This window comes from Vulpes vulpes, chromosome 10, assembly GCF_048418805.1.
Source record: "Vulpes vulpes isolate BD-2025 chromosome 10, VulVul3, whole genome shotgun sequence".
Lineage (NCBI taxonomy): Eukaryota > Metazoa > Chordata > Mammalia > Carnivora > Canidae > Vulpes > Vulpes vulpes.
Genome location: NC_132789.1, coordinates 88,536,270 through 88,553,082, shown reverse-complemented (window position 1 = coordinate 88,553,082; position 16,813 = coordinate 88,536,270). Strand labels below are relative to the sequence as shown.

General features: G+C 40.3%; 1 protein-coding gene across 11 annotated transcripts in view; it reads right to left on the bottom strand.

Annotated features, from left to right (window-relative positions):
• Positions 1-16,813, bottom strand: part of TRIM2 (tripartite motif containing 2) — a 170,468-nt gene that overhangs the window by 121,853 nt on the left and 31,802 nt on the right. The gene's annotated exons all lie outside the window — the stretch shown is intronic.

Below are 16,813 nucleotides of genomic sequence, written 5' to 3'. Positions count from 1 at the left end.
ACTTAGGTAGATAGCAGTTTTTCAATCAAAGAACAAAGTCCAAGGAAGCTGCTTTTATGACATGCTTATTTTGTTGAATAAAGTGTCTGAAAAAAAAAAAAAGAATAAAGTGTCTGATGAGAAGCATTCACTGCCTCCACAGAGAAAACGTTTGATTTGATTGGTATGTCTTCAGAACCCAGAGAAAGAGACTTATTTTTGTCCCCAAATATAAATGGTTCACATTCATTTTTTAGATACTCACTTTATCTGATCATACGTATACACACAAAGCAGAAGTTAGTTCAGTATGTTTGGAAGAAGAAGACGGGATAGCCATGGCTTTTTTTTCCTCTCTTGATCTTAACTAAATTCTGCTTTTAAAGCTACTATGCCAGCTTAACCTTTCAATACCCTATGATAATAACCAAGAACAAGAAAATAAACTGTGGCTTTTTTTCTGTATATGATTTCTAAATGATACACTGAAGTAAAAATAAAGTTAAGAGTTATTTGGCTGATTTGTGGCATTGCATGAATTATAGTCATACAAACTTTGAGAAAAGTACAGTCATTACAGTTTGGAGCAGTCTCGTTATTTACATAGGGGAGCAGAGTAACTATCAAAATTAACTAGCAAAGAAACAGAAAAATGTTGACATATACTTATTTTCCACAAATGCTCTGTGAAGCCCTTCTGACTTTGATCATAAAAATCATAATCAAAAGGTACTGTCCTTTCTAATCTATGTCAGTTTTTAAAATGTTATGATTCTGTCACTGGTATTTAACTCTTTTTTTTAATTTTTTTTTTATTTAACTCCTATTAAAGGAAGACTCCTCTGGTGGCCCTTCCAAATAGCGTATGAAGCGGCTTCTTATTCTCCTCTTCTAATGATTCCAAAAGAGCTGTTGTTATCTGGACTGCCATGGCTCTTGACTTTAAAGAACAGACCTTCTAGAAAAGGTCTAGTTTTCCTCTAAAGCATCATGATTCTCTTATTTAAAAAAAAAAAAAAGCTTCAGGGCAGCCCGGGGATGGGGTGGGGTTGGGGGTGCTCAAGCGGTTTAGTGCCGCCTTCGGCCCAGAATGTGATCCTGGAGACCCGGGATCGAGTCCCACGTCGGGCTCCATGAATGGAGCCTGCTTCTCCCTCTGCCTGTGTCTCTCATGAATAAATAAATAAAATCTCAAAAACAAAACAAAACAAAAGCTTCAGGACACCAAAAGCATGAATGACAAGAGGAAAAATAGATAAATTGGACTTCATCAAAATTAAGACCTTTTGTGCATCAAAGGACATTATCAAGAAAGTGAAAAGGTAACCTACAGAGTTGGAGTAAATATTTGCAAACCATATATCCAATAGGGGTCTAATATCCAGAATATATAAAGAACTCTTATGACTCAACAAAAAAACAATCCACTTTGAATATGGACAGAAGTCTTGAATAGGCATTTCTCTAAAAATGATATACAAATGGCCAATAAGCCCATGAAACAATAGATACTCAATATCATTAGTCATTAGGGAAATGCAAATCAAAACACAGTAAGGTACCACTTTACAACCACTAGGATAGCTATTTAAAAAAAAAGAAAAAGTGTTAAAAAGGATGAGGCAAAACTAGAACTCTCATACATTGCTGGTGGTTCAGCTTATGTGGAAAACACCACTTCAAAAGGTCAAACATAGGGCAGCCCAGGTGGCTCAGCGGTTTAGTGGTCGCCTTCAGCCCAGGGTGTGATCCTGGAGACCTGGGATCGAGTCCCACGTCGAGCTCCCTGCATGGAACCTACTCCTTCCTCTGCCTGTGGTACCTGTGTCTCTTTCTCTCTGTATCTCTCATGAATAAATAAATCTTTTTTTAAAAATGGTCAAACATAGAATTATCATATGATCCAGCAATTCCACTCCTCTGTATATACCAGGATTGAAAATAGGATTGCAAAAAGGACTGAGCAGTATTGAAAATACTCAAATAGTTACCTGTATACTCATATGCAGAGCAGCATTATTCATGATAAAAAGGTGGAAACAACCTAAATGTTCATCAACAGATTAATGGATAAATAAATTGTGGTACATACATGCAATGGAATAGTATTCAGCCATAGAAAGGAACACACTACCAATACATACTACAACATAGATGAACCCCAAGAACTTTGTGCTTGGGCCCTGGGTGGCTCAGTGGTTGAGCGTCTGCCTTCAGCTCAGGTGGTGATCCCGGGGTTCCGGGATCGAGTCCTGCGTTGGGCTCCCTGCATGGAGCCTGCTTCTCCCTCTGCCTAGGTCTCTGCTTCTCTCTGTGTGTCCCTCATGAATAAATAAAATCTTTAATAAAAAAAAAAAAAAGAACTTCGTGCTCAGTGATAAGAGCCAGGCATAAAAGGTCACATAATATATGATTCCATTTATATGAAATACCCAGAATAGATAAATCCATAGAGACAAAATGCAGATTGGTGATCGCCCAGGACTGAGCAGCAGTGGATAGGGAGAAACTGCTTCATGGGTGCAGGCTTTATTTTGGAACTAAAGAGAGGTAGTGTTTGTATAACATTGTGAATATACTATGTACAGCTGAATGTTCACTTTAAAATAGTTAATTTCATTCCCCTTCGGCCCAGTTTTTTAAGCCTCAGTATCTTCTGGGTTCAACAGGATCCTTCCCTGTAAGGGCATCCCACAAGTTTACTTAAGGCATTTTTTTTTTAAGACTTATTCAATCCATTCATTCATTTAATGTTTTTGCATGTTCAGCATCTTTTAAGCACCAGACACTGTGGGGCAGCTTGGTGCCAGGAGACCCCTTTGTACTCTCTATCAAAGGTGAGAAAGAACAGGACCATCTGATGGGGAAGGACGGTGGCAAGCAGGGTGAGCAAATTCATGCATGGTAAATGCTGCATGAGAGCTCATCTCATGCTTGATTCCATCTCCTGTTCAAAACCACTTGGAGGAGTGCTGATAGGAATTATTATTCCCATTTTATTGTTACAGAAACTGAGAATCAGAGAGTTTAATCAATTTCCTAAAGTCACCCAACCTGTAAGCAATGAAGCCAAGTCTTTTCTCTTCTACCACACTGCTCCCTGAGCAGAAGAGTGTGAGGAAAGGAATCTGTTGGGAAAAAGATGTTTCCCAACGTAAATGAATGAATGACTAAAACTTATTAAGAAGCATTTTAGATGTCAAAAAAGAGCAGCATGATTCCCTTTCTAGTGGGATAAAGACACAAACCAGGGGAAAAAACAAAGCTAACCTCAAACTTTTACTCAGAAAGTTTCATTTTCAGAAAAGAATCATGGGGGGATCCCTAGATGGCTGAGCAGTTTAGTGCCTGCCTTCAGCCCAGAGTGTCGTCCTGGAGTCCCAGGATCGAGTCCCACATCAGGCTCCCTGCATGGAGCCTGTTTCTCTCTCTGCCTGTGTCTCTGCGTCTCTCTCTCTGTGTGTCTCTCATGAATAAATAAATAAAATCTTTAAAAATAAAAAAGAAAAGAATCATGGAATTTTAGAGATTTTCTAGGTAATCTAACCAGACACCCTCATTTTTCAGATGGGAAATGCAATGACACCCTGCAAAATTAAATGATATGCCCAGAGTTACTGGCAAGATAGTTGCAGAACCAGGGCCAGGATTCAGGTGTCTTAGCTCCTCGTCCAGGGTTCTTTCTACTATGCCATACACAAAAATTTAGAAACTGATCCCAGATCAATCTGCTGAGTAGATCTCAAATTCTCTACCTCTTCATAGTATCAGTAGACAAAATTCTTATTCTCTATAAACTGAGTGTAATGACCTGCAGAATGCGTTTGACATTCTTGGTGAGTTTACTATTTCTTTCATCACATATTTTGTTAAGACTCAATAAGGGAGAGAGCGATTCACAAGTTATAATCTGGGCAGGACTTTATTTGATCTGAGTTCATTTAAACACAGGTAAACTTCTTGGAAATGAACTGAGAACAAGGACAACAAGGAGGATTTGGAAACATAGAAGACTTTGCTAGGAATTTTGTCAAGAAAATGCCACTACATAGGACTGAAACTCTGGCAAAGCGGTTCCACACATCCCTGACCATCATATATCCCTTGGCATTAGTCTAAGCTGTTATGAAAAATAATACACAAAATAATTACAGAGGGAGATGCATGTCCTTTTAAAAGTTGGAGACATGACATCACACTACATTCTAAATTTCAAACTATTAGATTATGCAATTCAGAAAATTGCTATATGCCCTTTGAGAATGCCCATCATCCAATTAAGATGTTTCCCTTGGAAAAAAAAATGTTTCCCTTGATCCGCAACAGCTACTTCTTAGTCACCTACCTCTTGGCAACCTGAAGTTTCAATTACCCATAAGCAGAGCTTCACCCATCCCTTCGAAAGAGCTGGAGCCCCAATTAACTGACTTAATTCAACGTCCCACAGTGAACTCATCATCAAGCCCCTGATTTGCCAACATACAAAGCACTGTACTGAAGGAAACTTATCTAATGGGCTGCTGATATTTTTTCAGAAGTGATAAACACATAATACTAGATTCTCAAGTTAAGAGATCATATAATAGTATGGTTAATGGGACTGGGTAAAATCACAACAGAAGCCATTTGGATAATATATGGATGAATGGTCAGATCCCTTGAGGCTTCCCAGATGGTTCTAGAAATTACTAACTTCAAGACCTAAATTACATATTTTAAAAATCTTTTACTTTCTTTTTTAAGGATATGAAAGGGATGCCTATCCACATGGTTTAATAAAGAGGAGAAACGGAAGGTTTACTTGTCAATGACATTGAAGGATTTTGTAGATGGAATGAAAGCTACAAAACTTTCTTGGCTTTGACAAGGTTTTTGGTTTTGTTCTGCTTAGCTGTCCCTCAATGCATTGTAAATTATGAGTGAAAATCACTTACTCAGGTCAGCCCACAACCTGAAATGAAATGAAAAGTTCAAAGCCATTCTGTTCAACTTTCTTTATCTTCAAATGCATTTATTCTTTGTAGATGAGGAAATTTATAACTATGTGGATGCTCCATGTTTATGATTCTATATGATTCCTTTGTACTTCTCTGAGAAAGGCAAGGCTTTAAGTCAGATGTCATATGAATTTGAGCTATGAAGTGGACTCTGCTAACCACACACCAACATAAATGTACTTTTATTTTTCTAACCATGCCAATGAATTTTTATAAATATCTTACAGTCTTTTGCTCTGTCCCTATATAACCAATAGCCCACATTTGCAAAAATGATGCCTAAAGTCAGGCTGTAGCCATGGAAAAGCGCAATAAACTTATTTATATGGTGGACCAAGCAATGGCCTTGGGCTCATTTGCTCATCACCCAGTCCATTGAGCCAAACCATGACAAGCTTCAACATCACAGAAGTTTTCAATTAGTTGATGAAGACCATGAAGGGATTTGCTGAAAACCTAGTTTACAATTGGTCCCAGGAACCCATAAAAGGGCCCTTCTGGATGCAAGTGTAATGCAATAATTTAAATAGAAGAAAATGTTAATTAAAATTATGATGAAGCTACAAGCTAAGCCACCCCTTCAGAACTGGGGGCAAAACTTAATGATAATATACATACAGCACTACATGCCAGGCACTGTTCTAAGAGCATGTATGCATATTAACCCACTTAATCCTCCCAAACAACCCTAGGCGTTAGTGGGTACATCCACTCTACAAATGAGTAAAGTAAAGTTTAGAGCAGTTAGTGAACATCCATCTATGCGGACGTGGCCAAAACCAAGAGAGGAAAATTTTAACAGGATTAGTTCAGAGATGGAGGAGCAAGCAGCAAAAATGAGATATGAGAGTAGAATTAATTAAGGAGTAAAAACACCTAGGGGTGCTGGATTAATTTGCCAGGGCTGCCATAACATATTACTACAAGCATAAAACAGACATTTTTCTCACAGTTCTGTAGGCCAGAAGTGCAAAGTCAAGGTGTTTGGTAGGGTTGGTTCCTTCTGGAGGTTTTGCGAAAGCATCTGTTCCATGTCTCTCCTATCTTCTGGTGGCTGCTAATAATTCTTAGCATTTATTGACTTACCGCTGCATCATTCCAATCTCTGTCTTCACGTGGCATTCCTATGTCTCTGTATTTTCTCCTTTTACATGTCTTCTAAGGACACTCATCATTGGATTTAAGGTGGATCCTAATCTAGGATGATCTCATTTTAAAACCCTCATCTTAATTATATCGCAAAGACCCTTATTCCAAATAAGGTCATGTTTTGAGGTTCTAGGTGGTGGCCTATCTTTTGGGGGCCACAATTCAATCTACTGTAAGCCCTAAGAAACATCTGGGGCCAGGCAGGTTTCCTAATGCAGGAAAGGGAAACAGGAGTTAAGTGTAGTCAACTCTGTACAGGGAAGATATGCTGAGCAAAGAAAGCTATTTTTAACTACTATTCTTCATCCCCAACTTAAAAAAAAAAAAAAGGAAAAGGAAAAAAAGAAATTATTTATCAATCTTAGGAAAAGATGAGAGTTCTCGACTTAAAGACCTTGCAAAAACCTCTCCCAAGAACAGATTTCTAGATTTGATCACTCTCATTTTTTTGGTGTATATTGCGATGAGCTTTGATATAAGTATACTCCTATGAAACATTACCACAATCAAGACAGGAATATACCCAAAACCTCCAAAAGCTTCCTAGCATCTCTTTCTAATCCCTCTCTCCTGCCCTTTCCTGCATCCACAGCCCTAGCCCCAGGCAACCATGGATCTGCTTTCTGTTATATAGATTAATTTGCTTGTTTAGTATTTTATGTAAGTGCAATACTACAGAATATACTTTTTGTTTGGCTTCTGTCTTAGTCTGTTCATGATGTTATAGCAAAATACCGCAGACTGAGTAGCATATAAACAACAGAAATGTATTTCCTACAATTCTAGAGGCTGGAAGTACAAGATCAGTGTGCCAGCATCCGTGAGAGCTCTCTTCCAGGTTGTAGACTTCCCACTGGGTCCTCACATGGAAGGGGCAAAAGAGCGCTCTTGGGCCTCTTTTATAAGGGCATTAACCTCACTCATGAGGGCTCCACTCTCGTAATCTAATCACCTCCCAAAGGCCCCACCTCCTAGTACCAACACTTTGGGCATTAGGATCTGACCATGTCTTTGGGGGGTTGGTATACAAACATTCAGACCATTGCAGCTTCTTTTATTCCACATTTTTTTGAGATTCATCCAATGTTTTGGGGTGTATCACTAGTTCATTCTTTTTTTTAAAATTTTTTTAAAAAGATTGTATTTAATTATTCATGAGAGACAGAGAGAGAGAGAGAGGCGGAGACACAGGCAGAGGGAGAAGCAGGCTCCATGCAAGGAGCCTGACATGGGACTTGATCCTGGGATTCCAGAATCATGCCCTGGGCTGAAGGCAGGTGCTAAACCGCTGAGCCACCCAGGGATCCCCAAGTTCATTCTTTTTTATTGCTAAGCAGCATTCCATTACATGAACATACCACAATTTGTCCACTCCTTTTTTTTAAAGACTTATTCATTCTAGAGAGAGAAAGCGCACACACGGAAGTGAGCAGAGGGAGAGAGAGGATCTGAAGCAGAACTCTGCATAGAGCGAGGAGCTTGATGTGGGGCTCAATCCCAGGACCCCTAGATCATGACTGGAGCCAAAACCAAGAGTCAGACATTCAGCCAGCTGTGCCACACAGGCACCCCTATCCACTCACTTCTTAAAGGAATTTTAATCAATACATTGATTTGATATTCCAAGATTAAGGAAGAGGCAAGAGAACACGAATCATAACTTTTCAGAATCTAGGTTTTCTTCTTTTTCTCCTCCTTTATGGTCTCCCCACCTCATTTCCAAAGCCCTCTCATATTCTTAGCCCGATACCCATTCTCCTTTCCCCAGCCTTCATTTGCTGAAACTATTGGCCCAATATTGGCCCTTTGCTCCTGAATTCCAAGCTGGAGTGAAGAATCTCTGTGGGACACCAGGTGAAGCCTCAGTTCCTTCAGCCTCTTGTCAGCGCCTGCACCTCTCTTCAGGTATCCCGGGCCCCCCACATCTCTGATCTCCTTCTTATTTTGCCTCTTCCCTATCTCTGCCTTCTACTCTCCTACACTTGGATGGGACTCACTGCCTCTTCTCCATTGTCTGTGCTCCATTCACCTTACCTAGAAAGAACTGTATGGTTGGTCCTGGCCTAAATCTACCCAGTCCTGGGTTTCTGCCAAATATATTCCATTAATTAAGGGAGGCAGCATGGTAGTGCTTGAGAGCGCAGACCCTGGAGCAGGCTACCACACACCAGCTGTGACTCAGCACTGTGCCTCTATTTCCTCATCCACAATTGAGGATAACTGTCCTCCCTCATATGACTGTCATGAAGATTAAATAAGATCTAGTAAGCATTAATATGTGTTGCATAAAATAGATACGAATTAACAGTCAAGTACTCTTCCTCACCGCAAAAAAAAATTCTACTCTCGTTCATAGATTTATTCAAAGATTATTGATCAAGGAACTCTTCCCAAAATGAAGGAATAAAGCAGTGAACATAACATACACAAATTATATTCTACTAGGGAAGACAAATGGTATGGAAATTGATACCTAGAAGTATAGACCATGTCTGTTCAGTGCCCTGGGGACATACAGAGTAGCCTAAAAGCAGGATTGGGAATTTCCAGGAGTGGGTCTGAGTAGGCTGAGCTGAATTAGAGAGTTGCAGTCAGGGTGATCAGGAAAGCCCTCGCTGACAAGGCACCCTCTGAGAGCAGACCCAAATGGTCTCAGGGAACATGCCACAGGCCCATCTGGAGAAAGAACATCCTTTGTGTTAGAAACAAGTGCAAAGGCCCAAAGGTCCCTGTCGCCTGGCTGTTCAGTAGCTGTTGTAGATTAGCTGACTGTAGATGGACATACTATGTTGAATTTTCATTAATTTCACTCATTCTACTTTGAGTTAGAATCTCTTGATCTTGAAGTATGTTTTTCCCCCAAAATGTTCAGAGATGGATACTTTGGCTGTGAATTTAGAGCCTCAACACATTTTAGCATACAGATACAATGGTGGTTATGGTGGAATCCAAATAAAATGGGTTGACCTTTGTCATTCTGTGTCTAGACAGTCACCACGATGCTGGGATACTTGGGGAGGAGTGGACACTAGGGATTACCCTTGTTGCCCCTGAGGCTTCACTAGGACACTGGCCACTCAGATCAGGGTGTAGCCTCCAAAAGGGGATTGGGAGAATGCTGAGACCTCACAGAGAGCAACCAAGACAATAGAAGAATCAGAAAATAAATCCAGACAAGATATTTTAGGAACTGAGCATGTAATTATTTAATTTGAAGAAGAGATGCTCATATGTTCCTTTCCTCTGAGAACAAACTAGAAGAAAATAGGCCTAACTTGCAGGATGACGACTTTACAGATGTTTGTAAAACACACATACACACACACACACACACACACACACACACACACACACACAAAACAAAACCCAGAGCTTCCTTATAGGAAGGCTTGTCAACCAGTGTAGGTTGTTTGACTCCCAGACTCTGAACTTATTGAAAGGAAGAAGAATATGAAGGAAAAATCCCCCACCTGTAATTTTTAACCTTCTTGTCAGTTGGACTTTTCCCTAAAACTATATCACCATGAAGCAAATCGGTTGTTTAAAAAAAAAAAAAAGAACTACAGAAAATAGGAAGGTGAACTAACATTTTTCAATCCTTTTCTGGAATGGCCCTTGGAGGCAGGGCGGGGGTGCAGCTTTTCTTTCTCTGTCTTTGGGTGGAATCTCAGACAGATCCCCAGGAACTTTTTCAGTTACTCTTAGGTAATCAAAAGCCTCTGAGCACTTTCAATACCAGAAACAATCTCATTTCAGTAATTTGAATGTCTCTTGAAAAAAAACCATAAACAATAAAAGGAAAAAAATTGATAGAACTTTACCAAATTTTAAAAATCTGTTCTTCCAAAGGCAATACTAAGAAAACAAAAAGGCAAGTCACAGACTGGAAGAAAATATTAGCAGCTTGTATCTGACAAAGAACTTATGTGCCCAGACTATATGAAGACTCTAATTACTGAGCTGCAGCACAATAGAAATTAGAAAACTAGTAAATCAATGTTTAAAAATGGGATAAAATATTGAAGAGACATTAACAAAAGAAAATATGCAAGTGGCCAATAAGCACATAATAAGATGCTCAACATCATTAGTTATCTGGAAAATGAAAATTTATTTTTTTGTTTGTTTGATTTTTTTTTTTTTATGATAGTCACACAGAGAGAGAGAGAGAGGCAGAGACACTGGCAGAGGGAGAAGCAGGCTCCATGCACCGGGAGCCCGACGTGCGATTCGATCCCGGGTCTCCAGGATCGCGCCCTGGGCCAAAGGCAGGCGCCAAACCGCTGAGCCACCCAGGGATCCCTGGAAAATGAAAATTTAAACTGCAATGAAATACCACCACACAATGACTAGAATAGCTAAAATTTAAAAGCTTGATATGACCTAAAGTTGTGGAAGATGTGGAACAACTGTGATTCCCATACATTGTTTGTGGCAATATCATGAAAGAGAATAACCTCTAAGGATGAACGTTTGGCAATTTATTATAAAAGTAAACACCCATGTACCATATAGCCCAACAATTTCTACTTATAGGTAATTACCCAGAAGAAATGAAAACATGTCTTCATGGAGACTTATAAAGGAACACTCATAGCTTATTAATCCAGAAAAGAAGCCCAAATGTCCATCAATAGGTGGATGGAAAATAAACCATAATATACCCATTCAGGAGCACCTGGGTGGTTCAGTCAATTAAGTGTCTGCCTTTGGCTCAGGTAATAATCCCAGGGTCCTGGGATTGAACCCCACATCAGGCTCCCTGCTCAATGGAAGTCTGCTTCTCTTTCTCCCTCGGCCTCTGCCTCTCCTCCTGCTTGTGCTCTCTCGATCTCTCTCTCAAGTAAATAAATAAAATTGTTTTAAAAAATATATATCCATTCAATAGAACACTATTCAGGAATAGAAAGGAACTAACTGCTGATACACACAACATGAATAGATCTCAGAAATTTTGCACTGAGTGTAAGAAGTCAGATACCAGAGCGCATGCTGTATGATTCCATTTATATGAAATTCTATATTTTTCATTCTTCTATAAAATTAAAGTTAATCGGGATGCCTGGGTGGCTCAGCAGTTGAGCATCTGCCTTCAGCTCAGGGCGCGATCCCATGGTCCCGGGATTGAGTCCCACATCAGGTTCCCTGCATGGAGCCTGCTTCTCCCTCTGCCTGTCTCTGCCTGCCTCTCTCTCTGTGTCTCTCATGAATAAATAAATAAAATATTAAAAAAAAATAAAGTTAATCTACAGAGGCAGAAGTTAGATCAGTGTCCCTAAGGCTGGAGGAGGATGGAGCCCAAGGAACTTTTGAAGATGGTGGAAATGCTGTATGGTGGTTATGCAGGCACACATTTGCCAAAACTCATTGAACTGTCCACCTAAAATGGATGGTTTATTGTATGTAAGTTAGACTTCTTAAAAAAAGTAATTTTAAAAATATCCCTTCCAGTGTAATAACAACTCCAATCTCTTATTTTATTTAGAGCTTCTCCTTCCCCAAATTCTTTTATGCTTTCACCCTGGAAATGTAAAGTGGCTCTAGGAGGGAAGGTTGGATTTTATTCTTTCTTCCAGGGCAGCCCCCATGGCTTAGTGGTTTAGCACTGCCTTCAGCCCAAGGTGTGACCCTAGAGACCCGGGATCAAGTCCCACTTCGGGCTCCCTGTATGGAGCCTGCTTCTCCCTCTGCCTGTGTTGTTGCCTTTCTCTCTCTCTCTTTCTCTCTCTCTCTGTCTCTCATGAATGAATAAATAAAATCTTAAAAAAAAAGATTTTATTCTTTCTTCCAGATTCTACTTCTTCCTCCTTTAGTTTTTGTTTCTGACCTTCCAGATTTGGGCAAAGGAGGGAGAATTACAGAAAGATGGTCACTATCTTTGGGTACAGATATAATAGGACATTTGTACACTTGAGACTTGGCAGATGTCTGAACCTGACACTTGGTCTTCTGGAAAGCTTTTATGATCTTGGAGATTGCTCTGTTGTGAACCCCAGTTGAAATTCCCAAGACATGGCTGACATTTCTCCAGCTGACAGTGAGTGCCTGTGCCTTATCATGCAAGAATGTACCTCACACAGACTCACTCTCCCTTTGTCAAGGTCCAATCATTCCTCCACACAAATAAATTCTGAAACTTTCATAAAAATGTTGCTCAAAGATTCTGGAATTCAAATTTGTCGTGTTATGACGTGGTAAAATTTTTAAAATTCAATTTAGTTAACATATAGTAATCATTAGTTTCAGGGTGGAGTTTAGTGATTCATTAGTTGCATATAACACCCAGTGCTCATTTTTTTTTAATTTTTTTTTTATTTTATTTTATGATAGTTACAGAGAGAGAGAGAGAGAGGCAGAGACACAGGCAGAGGGAGAAGCAGGCTCCATGCACCGGGAGCCTGACGTGGGATTCGATCCAAGGTCTCCCGGATCGCGCCCTGGGCCAAAGGCAGGCGCCAAACCGCTGCGCCACCCAGGGATCCCTGGTGCTCATTGCATCACATGTTCTCCTTAATGTGCATCACCCAATTACTTTATCCTCCCACCCCTCTCTCCTCCAGCAACCCTTAGTTTATTTCCTATAGTTAGGAGTCTCTTGTGGTTTGTCTCCCTCTGTTTTTATCTTATTTTCTTTTTCCTTGTTTTTATCTTATTTTTTTCCTTCTTTCCCCCTATGCTCATCTGTTTTGTTTCTTAAAGTCCACATACCAGTGAAATCATATGGTATTTGTCTTTCTCCGATTGACCTATTTCACTTAGCATAATAACCTCCAGTTCCATCCACTTTGTTGCAAATGGCAAGATTTCATTTTTGATGGCTGAGTAATATTCCATTGTATGTAAGTTAGACTTTACATCTTCTTTACCCATTCATCTATCAAAGGACATCGTGGCTCCTTCCACAGTTTGGCTATTGTGGACACTGCTGCATAAATATTGTGCATGTGTCCCTTTGAATCATTATTTTTGTCTCTAGATAAATATCTAGTAGTACAATTGCTATATTTTTAACTTTTTGGAGAATCTCTGTATTGTTTTCCAGAGTGGCTGAACCAGTTTGCATTCCCACCAATAGTTCCCCTTTCTCCACACCTTCACCAACATTTGTTGTTTCTTGAACTGTTTTTAGCCATTCTGACTGGTGGGAGGTGGTGTCTCCTTGTGATTTTGATTTGTATTTCCAGTAATAGGTCTTTAATTAGAGTTATCTTCATATAGAATTTTTTCTTTATAAACAGCATGTTTTACAAGCATGATTGAGATTTTCAATACTGGAAAAAAGTTTTAACAGTACAAAAAAAAAAAACCTTTACTATTTTGTAGCAAGGAAATGTTATTGGAATCTATTGCTTTTTCTGGAAAGTACCAATAAATGTAATATGACCAATCTATGGACAACTCTAACAATTCGAGCTATCTTTTTTTTAATATTTTATTTATTTATTGAGACAGAGAGAGAGAGAGAGAGAGAGAGGCAGAGACACAGGCAGAGGGAGAAGCAGGCTCCACACAGGGAGCCAGACGTGGGACTCGATCCCAGATCTCCAGGATCACACCCCGGGCTGCAGGCAGCACCAAACCACTGCGTCACCGGGGCTGCCCAATTCGAGCTATCTTTAGGCCAGCTTCCCTGAGTAGGCAAAGGTGGTTTTCTCATTCTTTCACTTCTTGTCAATTCTTAAGGTCTAGAAGAATAGGTATCTTTTGATATGAAGAAGACATGTGGCAGACAGGGTGAGGCTCTAATTCAGTGAGAGGACGTAGAAGATGGCCCAGACTAGGGAGAGCTGTGCTTCCCCTTTCAGGAACTTGGCAGCTGAGACAATACTTGAAAAGCAGCCCTCAGATGTGCCTGGCTGGCATCTTAGTTTCTGTGTAATTCTAGAAGATTCTGCTCTGTGCTGTCCCTTGAGCCCCAACAAGAATTCCTTCCTTAGCGACAAAGCATGAGAACAAGGCTCTTCCAGTTTCTTTCACAGATTTTATGAGGATAAACTGGTTCCAATTTTTCAAAATTCATCTGAGGCTTAAATACTATTTCCTAGAAAATCTCTTAAAACTCTCCATATTTCTTCTGCTTTAAAAAATTCTGAGGATATTCACATCTCATCTTCAATCTCCAGTTTGTCAGCTTCACTGAATCAAAGGATTGTTAGAGCCCAATGTAACCTAAGAGCTTCTTACGTCATAGATAAGTAAACCATGATCCAAGGAAGCAAAGTGACCCAGTTCCCACCACTCAGACCAGACTCCAGACTTTCCCTCAGGCTCTCACTGGGTTTCTCAAGCTCAGTACCATTAACATTTTGGGCTGGATAATTCTTTGTTGTGAGGGGTTGTCCTATACACCATAGGATGTTTATCAGCATCCCTGACCTCTACCCGCTAGATGCCAGAAGTACCTCTTCACCCTCCTTCATTGTGACAGCCAAAAATGTCTCCAGACATTGCCAAATGTCCCACAGGGACAAAGTCTCCTGCTTGAGAACCATTTGTCTACCAGTTTCCTCAGCTCCCTACCACAATGAGCTAGGAGATGGTCAATTTGAATAACAGTGGCAGTGTGTAGTACACGTGCATCTTGCTTGGTTTGCTTCCCCCACTCAGCTGCTAATTGAACCCAATCTTCCTTATCAAACGCCTCCTTAGTGAGAGATTAGCCCTGGTCATGGTGAACAGGCCCACAGGAATCATGAAATCTTTTTCTGCTTCTGCAGTTCTCCTTATGTAATTTCCTGTGTCTATATCCTGTCTCCCTCTCTGAGCTCCTTGAGAGTGGAGGCATATCCTCCCTGATTGGCATAATTCATCTTAGATCGTCCGCACTGCATGTGGTGCCAAGGACAAAGCAGAAGCATAATAAATGTGATTGGCTAAACCACTCTTCAGTGAGGCTGGGTCTTTTTCAAACACAAAGGCACAGCTGCTCAGATGTTTACATGTGTACACATCAGAGCAAATGTGAAGGGAACACACCCCATGCCCCAGCAAATGGCTGACCACCAGGTCCCTCTATGGTTCCAGATCCACGGAGTTACCCTGAGAAGGCTGAGTACTACCGAGCTGAGAAGGTTAAAACCTCTAAGACTGACGTTCCTCTTTGCTTTATGTAAGTGAAGTTGGCACTGAGTAAACTTGGAATAAAAAGACGAATGCAGTGAAAGCAAAAATATTCCTGAAATTTCCAAACTGATATCCTGAGCATTGAATAGCTGTTTGGGATGAGGAGCCTGTCATGTAAGGAACTAGCCCTGTGGGTGCTCTTTTGGCCAGGACTTTTTTTTGTAGAAAGAACTAAACTCTGCTCTCAGGTAACTACAGTCAAAATGAAAGAGAGTCAAGATAGTAAATCGACGTACTGTGGTGATCATTTCACAGTGTATACAAATACCAAATCACTATATTGTACTCCTGAAAACAATATGATGTTATATGCCAACTACATTTCAATAAGACACCCATTCATTCACCCATTTGCTCATTTGTTTTGTAATCCCTTCGATAAATACATAGGAAGAATGTAGGTATCAAAAACGGACATAAAAGGGCAAATCACTGTGGGACAATGCTACTGAGGGGACGTCAAAAATGCCTGGCAAAATTAGGGAGATACAAGTCAAAACCACAATGAGATACCACCTCACACCTGCCAGAATGGCTAACATTAACAAGTCAGGAAACAACAAATGTTGGCAAGGAAGGAGGTGGAGAAAGGGGAACCCTCTTACACTGTTGGTGGGAATGCAAACTGGTGCAGCCACACTGGGAAACAGTGTAGAGGTTCCTCAAGAAGTTAAAACTAGAGCTACCCTACGATGCAGCAGTTGTACTACTGGGTATTTACCCAAAGATACAGATGTAGTGAAACGATGGGACACCGGCACCTCAGTGTTCATAGCAGCAATGTCCACGATAGCCAAACTGTGGAAGGAGCCAAGATATCCTCTGACAGATGAATGGATAAAGATGGGGATGCCTGGGTGACTTAGCAATTGAGTGTTTGCCTTTGGCTCAGGGCGTGATCCCAGGGTCCGGGATTGAGTCCCACATCCAACTCCTTGTGGGGAGCCTGCTTCTCTCTCTGCCTGTGTCTCTGCCTCTCTCTCTCTCTGTGTCTCTTGTGAATAAATAAATAATTTTTTTTTTAAAAAAGAAAGAATGACTAAAGAAGATATATACAGATAAATGGACTATTACTCAGCATGATATCAAAAAGCATGAATACCTACCATTCACATTGATGTGGATGGAACTGGAGGGTATTATTCTGAGTGAAATAAGTCAATTGGAGAAAGACAGCTATCATATCGTTTCACTCATATGTGGAATATAAGAAATAGTGAAAGGGACCATAAGGGAAAGGAGGGAAACTGAGTGGGGAAAAACTAGAGAGGAAGACAAGCCATGAGAGACTCCCAACTTTGGGAAAAAAGGGTTGAAGAAGGGGGAGCTGAGTAGGGGGATGGGGTAACTGGGTGAAGGGCACTAAGGAGGGCACATAATGGGATGAGCACTGGGTATTATACCATATGTTGGTAAACTGAATTTAAATGAAAAATTAATTTAAAAAAATTTTTAAGAATGCCTGGCAGATAAATAAATAAATAAATAAATAAATAAATAAATAAATAATGCCTGAGTAGGGTATAGCCACTATGGAAAACAGTATGAAGGGTCCTCATAAATAG